General features: G+C 37.8%; 1 pseudogene across 1 annotated transcript; it reads right to left on the minus strand.

Annotated features, from left to right (window-relative positions):
- Nucleotides 1-656: 656 nt before the first annotated feature.
- LOC308504985 (cell growth-regulating nucleolar protein-like) lies at nt 657-1,823 on the minus strand (annotated as a pseudogene). The gene has a single exon. The product of its transcript is annotated as a cell growth-regulating nucleolar protein-like (transcript).
- Between the last annotated feature and the right edge of the window lie 7,763 nt (nt 1,824-9,586).

Genomic DNA, 9,586 nt, shown 5'->3' on the forward strand with positions numbered 1-9,586 from the left:
AAAATCTATTTGAAGAAATAATGACTGAAAACTTTACTAACCTGGTGAATGGAATAGACATACAAATCCAGGAAGTTCAGAGAGTCCCAAACAAAATGAACCCAAAGAGGCCCACACAAAGACACATCATAATTAAAATGCCAAAGGTTAAATACAAAAAGAAAATCTAAAAAGCAGCAAGAAAAAAGCAGTTAGTTACTTACAAGGGAGCTCCCATAAGACTTTCAGCTAAATTCTCAACAGAAACTTTGCAGGCCAGAAGGGATGGGCATGAAATATTCAAAGTGGTGAAAACCAAGGACATACAACCAAGACTATCAAGCAAAGCTATCATTTAGAATCGAAGGACAGATAAAGAGCTTCTCAGACAAGAAAAAGCTAAAGGAGTTCATCACCACCAAAACAGTATTACAAAGAATGTTAGGGGGACTTCTTTTTTCTTTTTCTTTTTCTTTTCTTTTTTTTTTTTTTTTTTAGAATTTTGGACAATATGTTTTATTTTCACATAAAAGTTCTACCAAAAATATATTTTTTTTTCTTAACTTAAAAATACAGCTGTGGAAAGCAAAATTTGAGTTGCTATAACTTATCACGTTTTAAAAACAGCAACGAAAAGAAATCAACAGAATGAATTCAATTTATAAATATAAAAATGTTCATTTCAAAAGCTTGACTTTGCCCTTCAATAACTTAAAGGTGAGGTTATTGCCGATTTTCTTGTTAAAGACGACCAGGACGTCCTCTTCAGACTTGTGGTGTTCATTGGTCACAGCGTAATACTGAGCTAAAACCTTTTTCCTTAACTTTTTGACTGCTATTTCATTGTCTGGGCCTGTTTCAGAATTGCTTTAATAGTTCCCTTCCAGTTGAATTTACCTTTTGCAGGAACTTCATGGTTTTCCGGTTCTCCACCCTCTGATTGTCCTGAGAACTTTATCTTTTTCTTCTTAGAATCTGCTTCAACTTCCGAAAGCTTCCGCTTTCTTTTTCCTGAACCGGCTTTGGTCTCTTCCTTGTCCGTGTCTCTCTGGCGGGCTCCATCTCCATCCACTCTTTGGTCCACCGTAAGCTTGCCTTTTTTTCTTTTCTTCTGGCTCTTCTTCCCTGTGGAGCCAGTGGGCTTGGGGGCGTCCTCCCCTCCAGCCTCCTGTCCTGTTTTGCGCTTTTTAGGCTTCTGACTCTGTGAGTTCTCTTGGTGGTTTTCTAACTTTAGTTCTTCTCTTTTTTTCTATTCTTCTGCCGCTCTTCCTTCCTTTCTTTCTTATTCTTCTTCACCTCTGCTTGTCCTTCTGTGGTGTCATTTGCTTTGGAAGGTGGCACCTTGGTGGAGGTTTCCGCAGCGGGGCTTGCCATGTGGTTGAGTGGCCGCTGACCTTGCCGGTTACTGACTGGTTCACTGCTGGAAGCTTCAGAAAAGATATTCCACACCTGCTGCAGAATAGATTCATTATGAACTTTTAAACTGTTCTTCATCCAATTCTGAAATTTTGCCTTTTTCCTGGGAATGTTGTCAAAACCACTAATTTGCTCTAAAAGATCCCTCACTTTGGGGCTGACATTGGGTCTTTTTATTAATTCATTAACTTTCTGGATCCATGCCTGCTGTTTCATATCGCCTTTGTGGGCTTTGCCCGCATAACCTTTGCCCCCACACTTCTGCTCTTCACTTATGCATTTCACATGGGTTTTATAGTCGTCACCCCAGAAGTCTTTACCACAGTCAAGGCACCAAAGGCATTCACAGTTTCTGCAAACAGACACATGCTTTCCACTTGCATTTTCTTCACTGATTCACCACATGCATTACATTTAAAAAATACCATTTTTAGCTAAATGATAAAATATTCTCTATCCAAGTTAGGTTTTAAGTCTTGTCCTCTCGGCGGGTGTCCGCCAACAGTTTCAACTGGCCGCGCGCAGCACGTGGAATCGCCGCCACCGCGCTCCGAGCTTCCCCGCGCAGAATTCGTTTTTCAGGGGGACTTCTAGAAGAAAGGAGGAGGAGGAGGAGGAGGGGGAGGGGAAGGGGAGGAGGAAGGGGAGGGGGAGGGGTGGGGGAGGGGGAGAACAAATACATATGAATAAGAAAATAATGCAAAGAAAAAAACTCACTGACAAAGGCAAACACATAATAAAAGCAGTGGATCAACCAACATCAAAGCTAGTACAAAGGTTAAAAGGCAAAAGTAGGAAGACCATGTGTAATTACAACAGTAAATTAAGGGATACACACAACACATACAAAAGAAGTAAAAAATAATGACAAAAACATAAACCTGGAGGTGGTGAGTAAAAATGGTAGTAATTTTAGAATGTGTTCAAACTTAATCAACCATCAACCTAAAATAGACTGCTTATAAACATAGCTTGGTATATATGAAGCACATGGTAACCACAAATAAAAAACCTACAAAAGATATACAACAAATAAAGAGAAAGGAATCTAAACAAAACACTACAGAAAGTCATCAACATACAAGAGAAGAGAGCAAGAAAATAAGTAAAGAACAGAGAGGAACTACAAAACAATCAGAAAACAATAAAATGGCAATAACTACATACCTATCAATAATTACTTGAAATATAAATGGATTAAATGCTCCAATCAGAAGACGAATGGATAAAGAATTAGTGAATACATACAATAGAATGTTACTCAGCCATAAAAAAGAATGAAATCTTACCATTTATGACAACATGGACGGACCTACAAGGTCTTATGCAAAGTGAAATAAATCAGACATAGAAAGACAAATACCATGTGATTTTACTTATATATGGAAATTAAAAACCAAAATAAATGAACAAACAAAACAGGAACAAGCTCATACATATAGAGAACAAAATGATGGTTGCCAGATGGGACGGGGGTTGGGGGCTGGGTGAAAATGGTGAAGGTATTAAGAAGTAAAAATTGGCAGTTACAAAATAGTCACAGGGATGTAAAGTACAGCTTAGGGAATATAGTCAATAATATTATAATAACTAAATATGGTGTCAGGTGATGCAAGACTCATCAGGGTGATCACTTTGTAAATTATATAAATGTCTAACCACTATGTTGTACACCTGAAACTCATATAATATTGAATGTCAGCTGTAATTTCAAAAAAAAAAATAATAAAGGAGAAGCAAACTGTAGGATAAAACCTTTGCCATTCCCTCCACCCCAAAATACGTCTTGGTAGAAAAATAACCCTTTCTTTTCTTTTTTGATAATAGCTCCCTTGCTCCACCCTTCTTCCTATAAAATCCTTCCATTTCGTACAATTCCTGAGAGCACCCTTACAGTTGTTACATGGGATGCTGCCAGATTCACTTAATAAAACCAATTAGATCTTAAAATTTACTTGGCTGATTTTTTAAAAAAACTTTTATTTATTTTAAGTGTGTTTTCCCAGAACCCATCAGCTCCAAGTCAAGTAGTTGTTTCAATCTAGTTGTGGAGGGTACAGCTCACAGTAGTCTATGCGGGGATCAAACTGGCAACCTTGCTGTTAAGAGTACTGCACTCTAACCAACTGAGCTAACTGGCTGCCCCCAAATTTTGTAGCCAGAAACTTACAAAAACCCATTGCATTCCTGTATACTAACAATGAAATCTCAGAAAAATAAATAATAATAATAAAACAATTCTTTGTGCAATTGCAACAAAAAGAATAAAATACCTAGGAATAAACTTAACTAAGGATGTGAAAGACCTATTGTCATGCAGGGTGTAATGCGGGGTCTCAGCTCCCGCTCCCCACATAAGAACGCAGGAAATGGCGAAGCCAAAAAGGAACACTCACGGAGCCATAGATAGGGGAGTCATACTACTATACTCTCGCTGGTGGCCAGCGAGACACATGAAGTAGGATCCGCAATCTGCCGTCCACTTTTTCTGCCTGCCAACCAGTCAACCAACCAACGCAGCCACAGCAATTACATCAGCAACCAACTGGCCAACCGGCTACAGCCAACTGCCAACCACCACCCGAGCCATCACCCCGCCACGTGAGGCCAAGAGCCTGGAAACTGCTCTCTGGGACTCTGTCCCCACACCTATACACTGAAAACAATAAGACATTTTAAAAAGAAATTGAAGAAGACACAAAGAAAAGGAAAGATATTCCATGTTCATGGATTGGAAGAATCAACATAGTTAAAATTGCCATATTACCCAAAGCAATATACATATTTAATGCAGTCTCCATCAAAATCCCAATGGCATTTTTTAAAGAAATAGAACAAAAAAATCATCAAATTTGTATGGAACTACAAAAGATCCTGAATGGCAAAAGCAATACTAAGAAAAACAGAGCAATGCTGGAGGTATCACACTCCCTGACTTCAGCTTGTACTACAGAGCAACAATAATCATAACAGGATGGTATTGGCAGAAAAACGGACACACAAACCAATGGAATAGAATTGAAAACCCAGAAATAAACCCACATAAACATGGACAGATAATTTTCGACAAAGGAGCCAAAACATACAATGGAGAAAAGACAGCCTCTTTTATAAATGGTGCTGGGAGAATTGGAAAGTCACGTGCGAAAGAATAAAACTAGACTGCTATCTGTCACCACGTACCAAAATTAACTCAAAATGGATCAAGACCTAAACATAAGACCTGAAACAATAAACTGCATAGAAGAAAACATAGGTACTAACCTTATAGACCTTGTGTTCAAAGAGGAATTTAAGAATTTGACCTCAAAGGCAAGGAAAGTAAAAGCTAAAGTAAATGAATGGGACTATATCAAACTAAAAAGCTTCTGCACAGCAAAAGAAACCATCGACAAAATAAAGTGGCAACCAACCAAATGGGAGAAGATTTTTGCAAACAGTTCCTCCAATACAGAGCTAATATCCAAAATAGATAAGAAACTCATACAACTCAACAACAAACAATCCAATTAAAAAATGGACAGAGGACCTAAACAGACATTTCTCCAAAGAAGACATACAGATGGCCAATAGACAGATGAAAAGATGCTCAACATCACTAATCATGAGAGAAATGCAAATAAAAAACCACGAGATATCACCTCACACCAGTTAGAATGGCTATCATCAAAAAAAGAAAAAAGAAAGAAAAAAAAAAAGAAAATGTTCAAAGAATATTTAATAACAAAGGAATATACCAACTTTTTAATATCAAGTGAAAATAAAATCATAATACAGAAGAGATCCAGATTGTTGTAAAAAAATGCATATATTTACTTGTATAGAAAAATAAATGATTAAAAACAACAACAACAAAAAGAATGGCTATCGTCAACAGGCAAATAGTAACAGGTGTTGTAGAGGCTGTGGAGAAAAAGGAACCGTCATACACTGTTGATGGGAATGCAGATTGGTGTAGCCGCTATCGAAGGCAATGTGGAGATTCCTCAAAAAATTAAGAATAGAATTACCATATGACCCAGCAATCCCTCTCCTGAGTGTCTACCCCCAAAATCTGAAAACATTTACCCATAAAGATATATGTGCCCCAATGTTCATTGCAGCTTTATTTATGGTGGCCAAAACAAGGAAACAACCAAAGTGTCCTTCGATAGATGATTGGATAAAGAAGATGTGGTATATATACACAATAGAATACTATTCTGCCATAAGAAAAGATGAAATAGTGCCATTTGTGACAACATGGATGAATTTGAGATTATTATGCTAAGTGAAATAAATCACACAGAAAAAGTCAAGAACCATATGATTTCACTGATATGTGGGATATAAAACTGAAAACAACAAAGGAATAAGACAAACAAATAAAGAAACAAAAACTCATAGACACAGATAACAGTTTAGTGGTTACCAGAGGGTAAAGGGGAAGGGGGTGGTAGAGGAGGGAAAAGGGGATCAAATATATGGTAATGGAAGAACTGACTCTGGGTGGTGAACACACAATGTAATATATATATATATATATATATATATATATATATATGATATATATTAATAATACATATTAATATATATATCATATATATATGATGTATTACAGAATTGTACACCTGAAACCTATGTAACTTTACTAACCATTGTAATTCCAATAAACTTTTATTAAAAAAAAATTCCTAACTAAATACAGGTCATAGGGGCTAGTCACAGCTTAGGCCTGTAGCTTCCTTGACAAAGGTCAATCTTTCCTTAAGTGAGCCCATCTATTGTCTTTTTGCATCTAAGGTAACATATTTTTGAAATGTCAGAGTAATCTTTTCCAGACTCCTCAGGTCAAGAGACAATAGAACCCCTCATTGTTATCTTGCTCCCCAAATACCATCTCTATGTGCTGTAAATGTTAGTTACTAACTATCCTGTACCCACCAATGTAATAGAAGTATGTGTCTCTCCTTTTTGCTTTTTATCCAATCCCAGAGATTTCCCCACTTTGCTTTCTCCAGCCCCCTTAATCTACCACCAATGGATTTCATATAAACCTCCTTACATCGCCTCCTTTGATTCTAATGTATAAAATAAGCTGTGAAACTGCCATGCTCTGGGTAATTTTTTAATTCTTTGAGATTTTGCTTCCTGGCAATCAGTTTGGCTCAAATTTGTAAAAATTCTCTACAGTTTGGATGTTTCTTACGTCGACATTGTTATAAATTACAATATCACAATTTGAAGTAGCAAAAGCCCAACGTGATTGGTAAGTCATACTGACCTCAAAAAAAGCCCGTCTTTAAGATTCTCTATCACGTTTATGTTGACAGTCATGACTGGTTTCAGCAAAACATTATCCATCACATTAAATTTAAGTGAATTTAATTTGTGTTTAAACTGGTTAGTTTAGTTTGTATTCAATTAATATTTTTATTGTTTTTAATTGTTTAAAAGATATAAGCTTTATTCTATTTTTGTATGTACAGAGTGGTGCCAAAAAATGTATACGTATTTTAAGAAAGGAAAACTGCATTAAAATTTTAATAATAATATATGTATGTATATACTTACAAGAAGCGGAGAATAGCGTTAGGAATAGAGACAGTGGAAATGTAATGGCTCTGTGTGATGTCAGAGGGATAGTGGATGGGGGCAGGGGGGTCCACACAGTGTGAGGGATATAAATGATAAACGCCTAAGTATTACTTTGTCTTGTGCACCTGAAACTAAAAAAAAAAAAAAAAAATTAATAATGTATACCGATAACAAAAGATGAATACAAGTCATGTTTGATTTCTGCAATTACAAGAGGTGCTCAAAGTGGTTACCATCAGCATCTGATTACTGCCTGAGCAACGTTGACTAAAGTGTCCACTTGTATACATTTTTTGACATCCCGGTATTTAAGCAACATAATAAAAATGTGGATTTCCCCCCCAATATCATAAATGTAAAGTTAACACTGGGGACTGTAGAGATTTATTTCCATTTAAGAGTGATCTGTTCCCTTCTCAAGTTTGAAAATCTCCACTAGAATGTGGGGTGCCTCTCCAGGTCTGCAGTCCATGCAGCTCCTGGGATGCCCTTCACCTCCCAGTCTAGTGGGCAGCGCCCCGTGGAGGGCCGTGTGCACAGGCAGGGCTGCCTCCTCTGTTGCCTCACGCACATCTTCCCTCAAGAGGAAAAGTTTTTACCTAGAGTCCTAATAAGCAGATGTTTATTTGGTGAAAAGGTAAAATTTTAGGAGAATGCAAACACTCGAGGGTTAAGGAGTTGACTTCATTTAATTACATTATTTTCCTAATAGGCTGAACCACACTGCACTGCGGGAAGTCGGGGAGGAGGAAATAGATTAACATTACCTGGAGTAGAAGGAGGACTGCCTCATGTAAATTTTATGCAAAGAGTGACTATATATCTGGAGCTTCCTGAGGAAAGAGTGGAGATTTGTCAAACAGGAAGGAAATTCTGGGCCAATGCTCCCATCAAAAAACTCAAAAGACATAATAATCCTGGGCCATGAATGAGCACAGCCCTTGGTTATGGTACTGCTGTGACGTTCTTTAGGACCAGGAGGCACTGACATGGTTGTCCATGTAGCTGAGCTTTGCAAGGGGCGGACTATGCAGAGCTGTAGTCGTGCCTCTGGAATCCATGGCTTAGATGCAGTGAAGTCTCCCTTTGATTCTGTTAAATATTTAGGGAGGTAGTTTTTGTATTTTAAGTCATAGGCAGAAAGTTTTTCTTTATCTTGTTGTGACAGTTTGGTAAAATGTGTGATAATTTCCCATACAAATTCTTATTAATTACAAAGGCAAAAAATCATAATTATAAAGAGGAGAAAATGGACAACACCTTAACCAAGTGATCAAATGCATATCACGTATGTGCACCAGGCAGAAATCATGTGCCTTCAGGTGTGCGACCCTGAGATCACACCATCACTGACTCCAAAAAGGCATGGCATAAATGTAGCAGTGAGGAAACCTCAAACAGAAACAGAGGGGTAGTGAACAGTAAAATAAACAGATGATTGTAGTATTAAATGTCAACATAGTGATAAACAAAGGCTGAGGAACAGTTCCGGATTAATGGAGGCTAGAGGGACATGACAACAAAATGCAGCGTGGGATCCTGTACCCATAAAAAGAAAAATTGCTATTAAGGACAATTTTGAGACATTCAAAGAATGGTAGATGATAAAATGTGTCAATGTCAATTTTTCTGAATTTGATAAGTGTACCGTAGTTAGGTAAAAAAATGTCCTCATTCTTAAAAAATACTTTCTTCAGTATGAAGGGTAAAGGAGCATGATATCTGCAATCTACTCTCAAATTGTTAAAAAATGTGCATGTATTACACTATACATGTCTATATATCTTACATACTATATGTATGTTTTATATGTAAAACACTGTATGCACATGTACCACAGAATACTTCTTCAGAATAAGGACATTCTCTTACATATGTCTGTGAGTGTACAGAGAAAAAGACAGAGAGAAAACAATGATTAAACAAATGTGGAGAATGTGAAAAATTGGTGAATCTGTGATAAAGGTACACAGGAGTTCTCTGCTGTATCATTCTTGCAACTTATCTGTAAATTTGAAGTTGAAGTAAAACATTTTAAAAAATCAGCACGAATTATAAATTGAAGTGAGGTTTTATAAATAAAAGTTACTGGGTATGCCATTAGAAGTTCCTACATCAAAACTGGCATAGGTTTGGGGGATTTACCTGAAGCAATTGTCAGGTACAGCCTGGACAGGCTCTCCTGTCATCAATGGGAACTGAAAAGTTGTGCTGCACTTTCTCTCTTCGTTACACTTGAAGGCAGAACTCACAGAATCTCTCCGCTGCCTCAGAATCATTTAAATCTAGTAAGAAATGAGGAGTCCACGGGACAGAATGGTGTGGCTCCCCTCTTTCCTGTGTCTGGGCAGACCCCTCAAAACCCTCTGACTACCAGAGCCCCAGGCTGGGCAGCCAGTGTTTTGGTGGGTGCCCAAGGAAGCTGGGAGAAGTGAGAAGTGCTACAACCTGGCCCAGGCTAGAGAAACCAGCACTGATTGACAACGTGTCAACTACTTGCCCTACACTGCTTGGGTCTAAAACTTACATCCACCCAGGGGACACACAGACATGGGGAATGCACTCTTGTCCATAACTGGTTCTGCTCCCTCTCTCGGGGCTGACTGAGATACCT

The sequence above is a fragment of the Rhinolophus hipposideros genome (genome assembly GCF_964194185.1).
Source record: "Rhinolophus hipposideros genome assembly, chromosome: 11".
Taxonomy (NCBI): Eukaryota; Metazoa; Chordata; class Mammalia; order Chiroptera; family Rhinolophidae; genus Rhinolophus; species Rhinolophus hipposideros.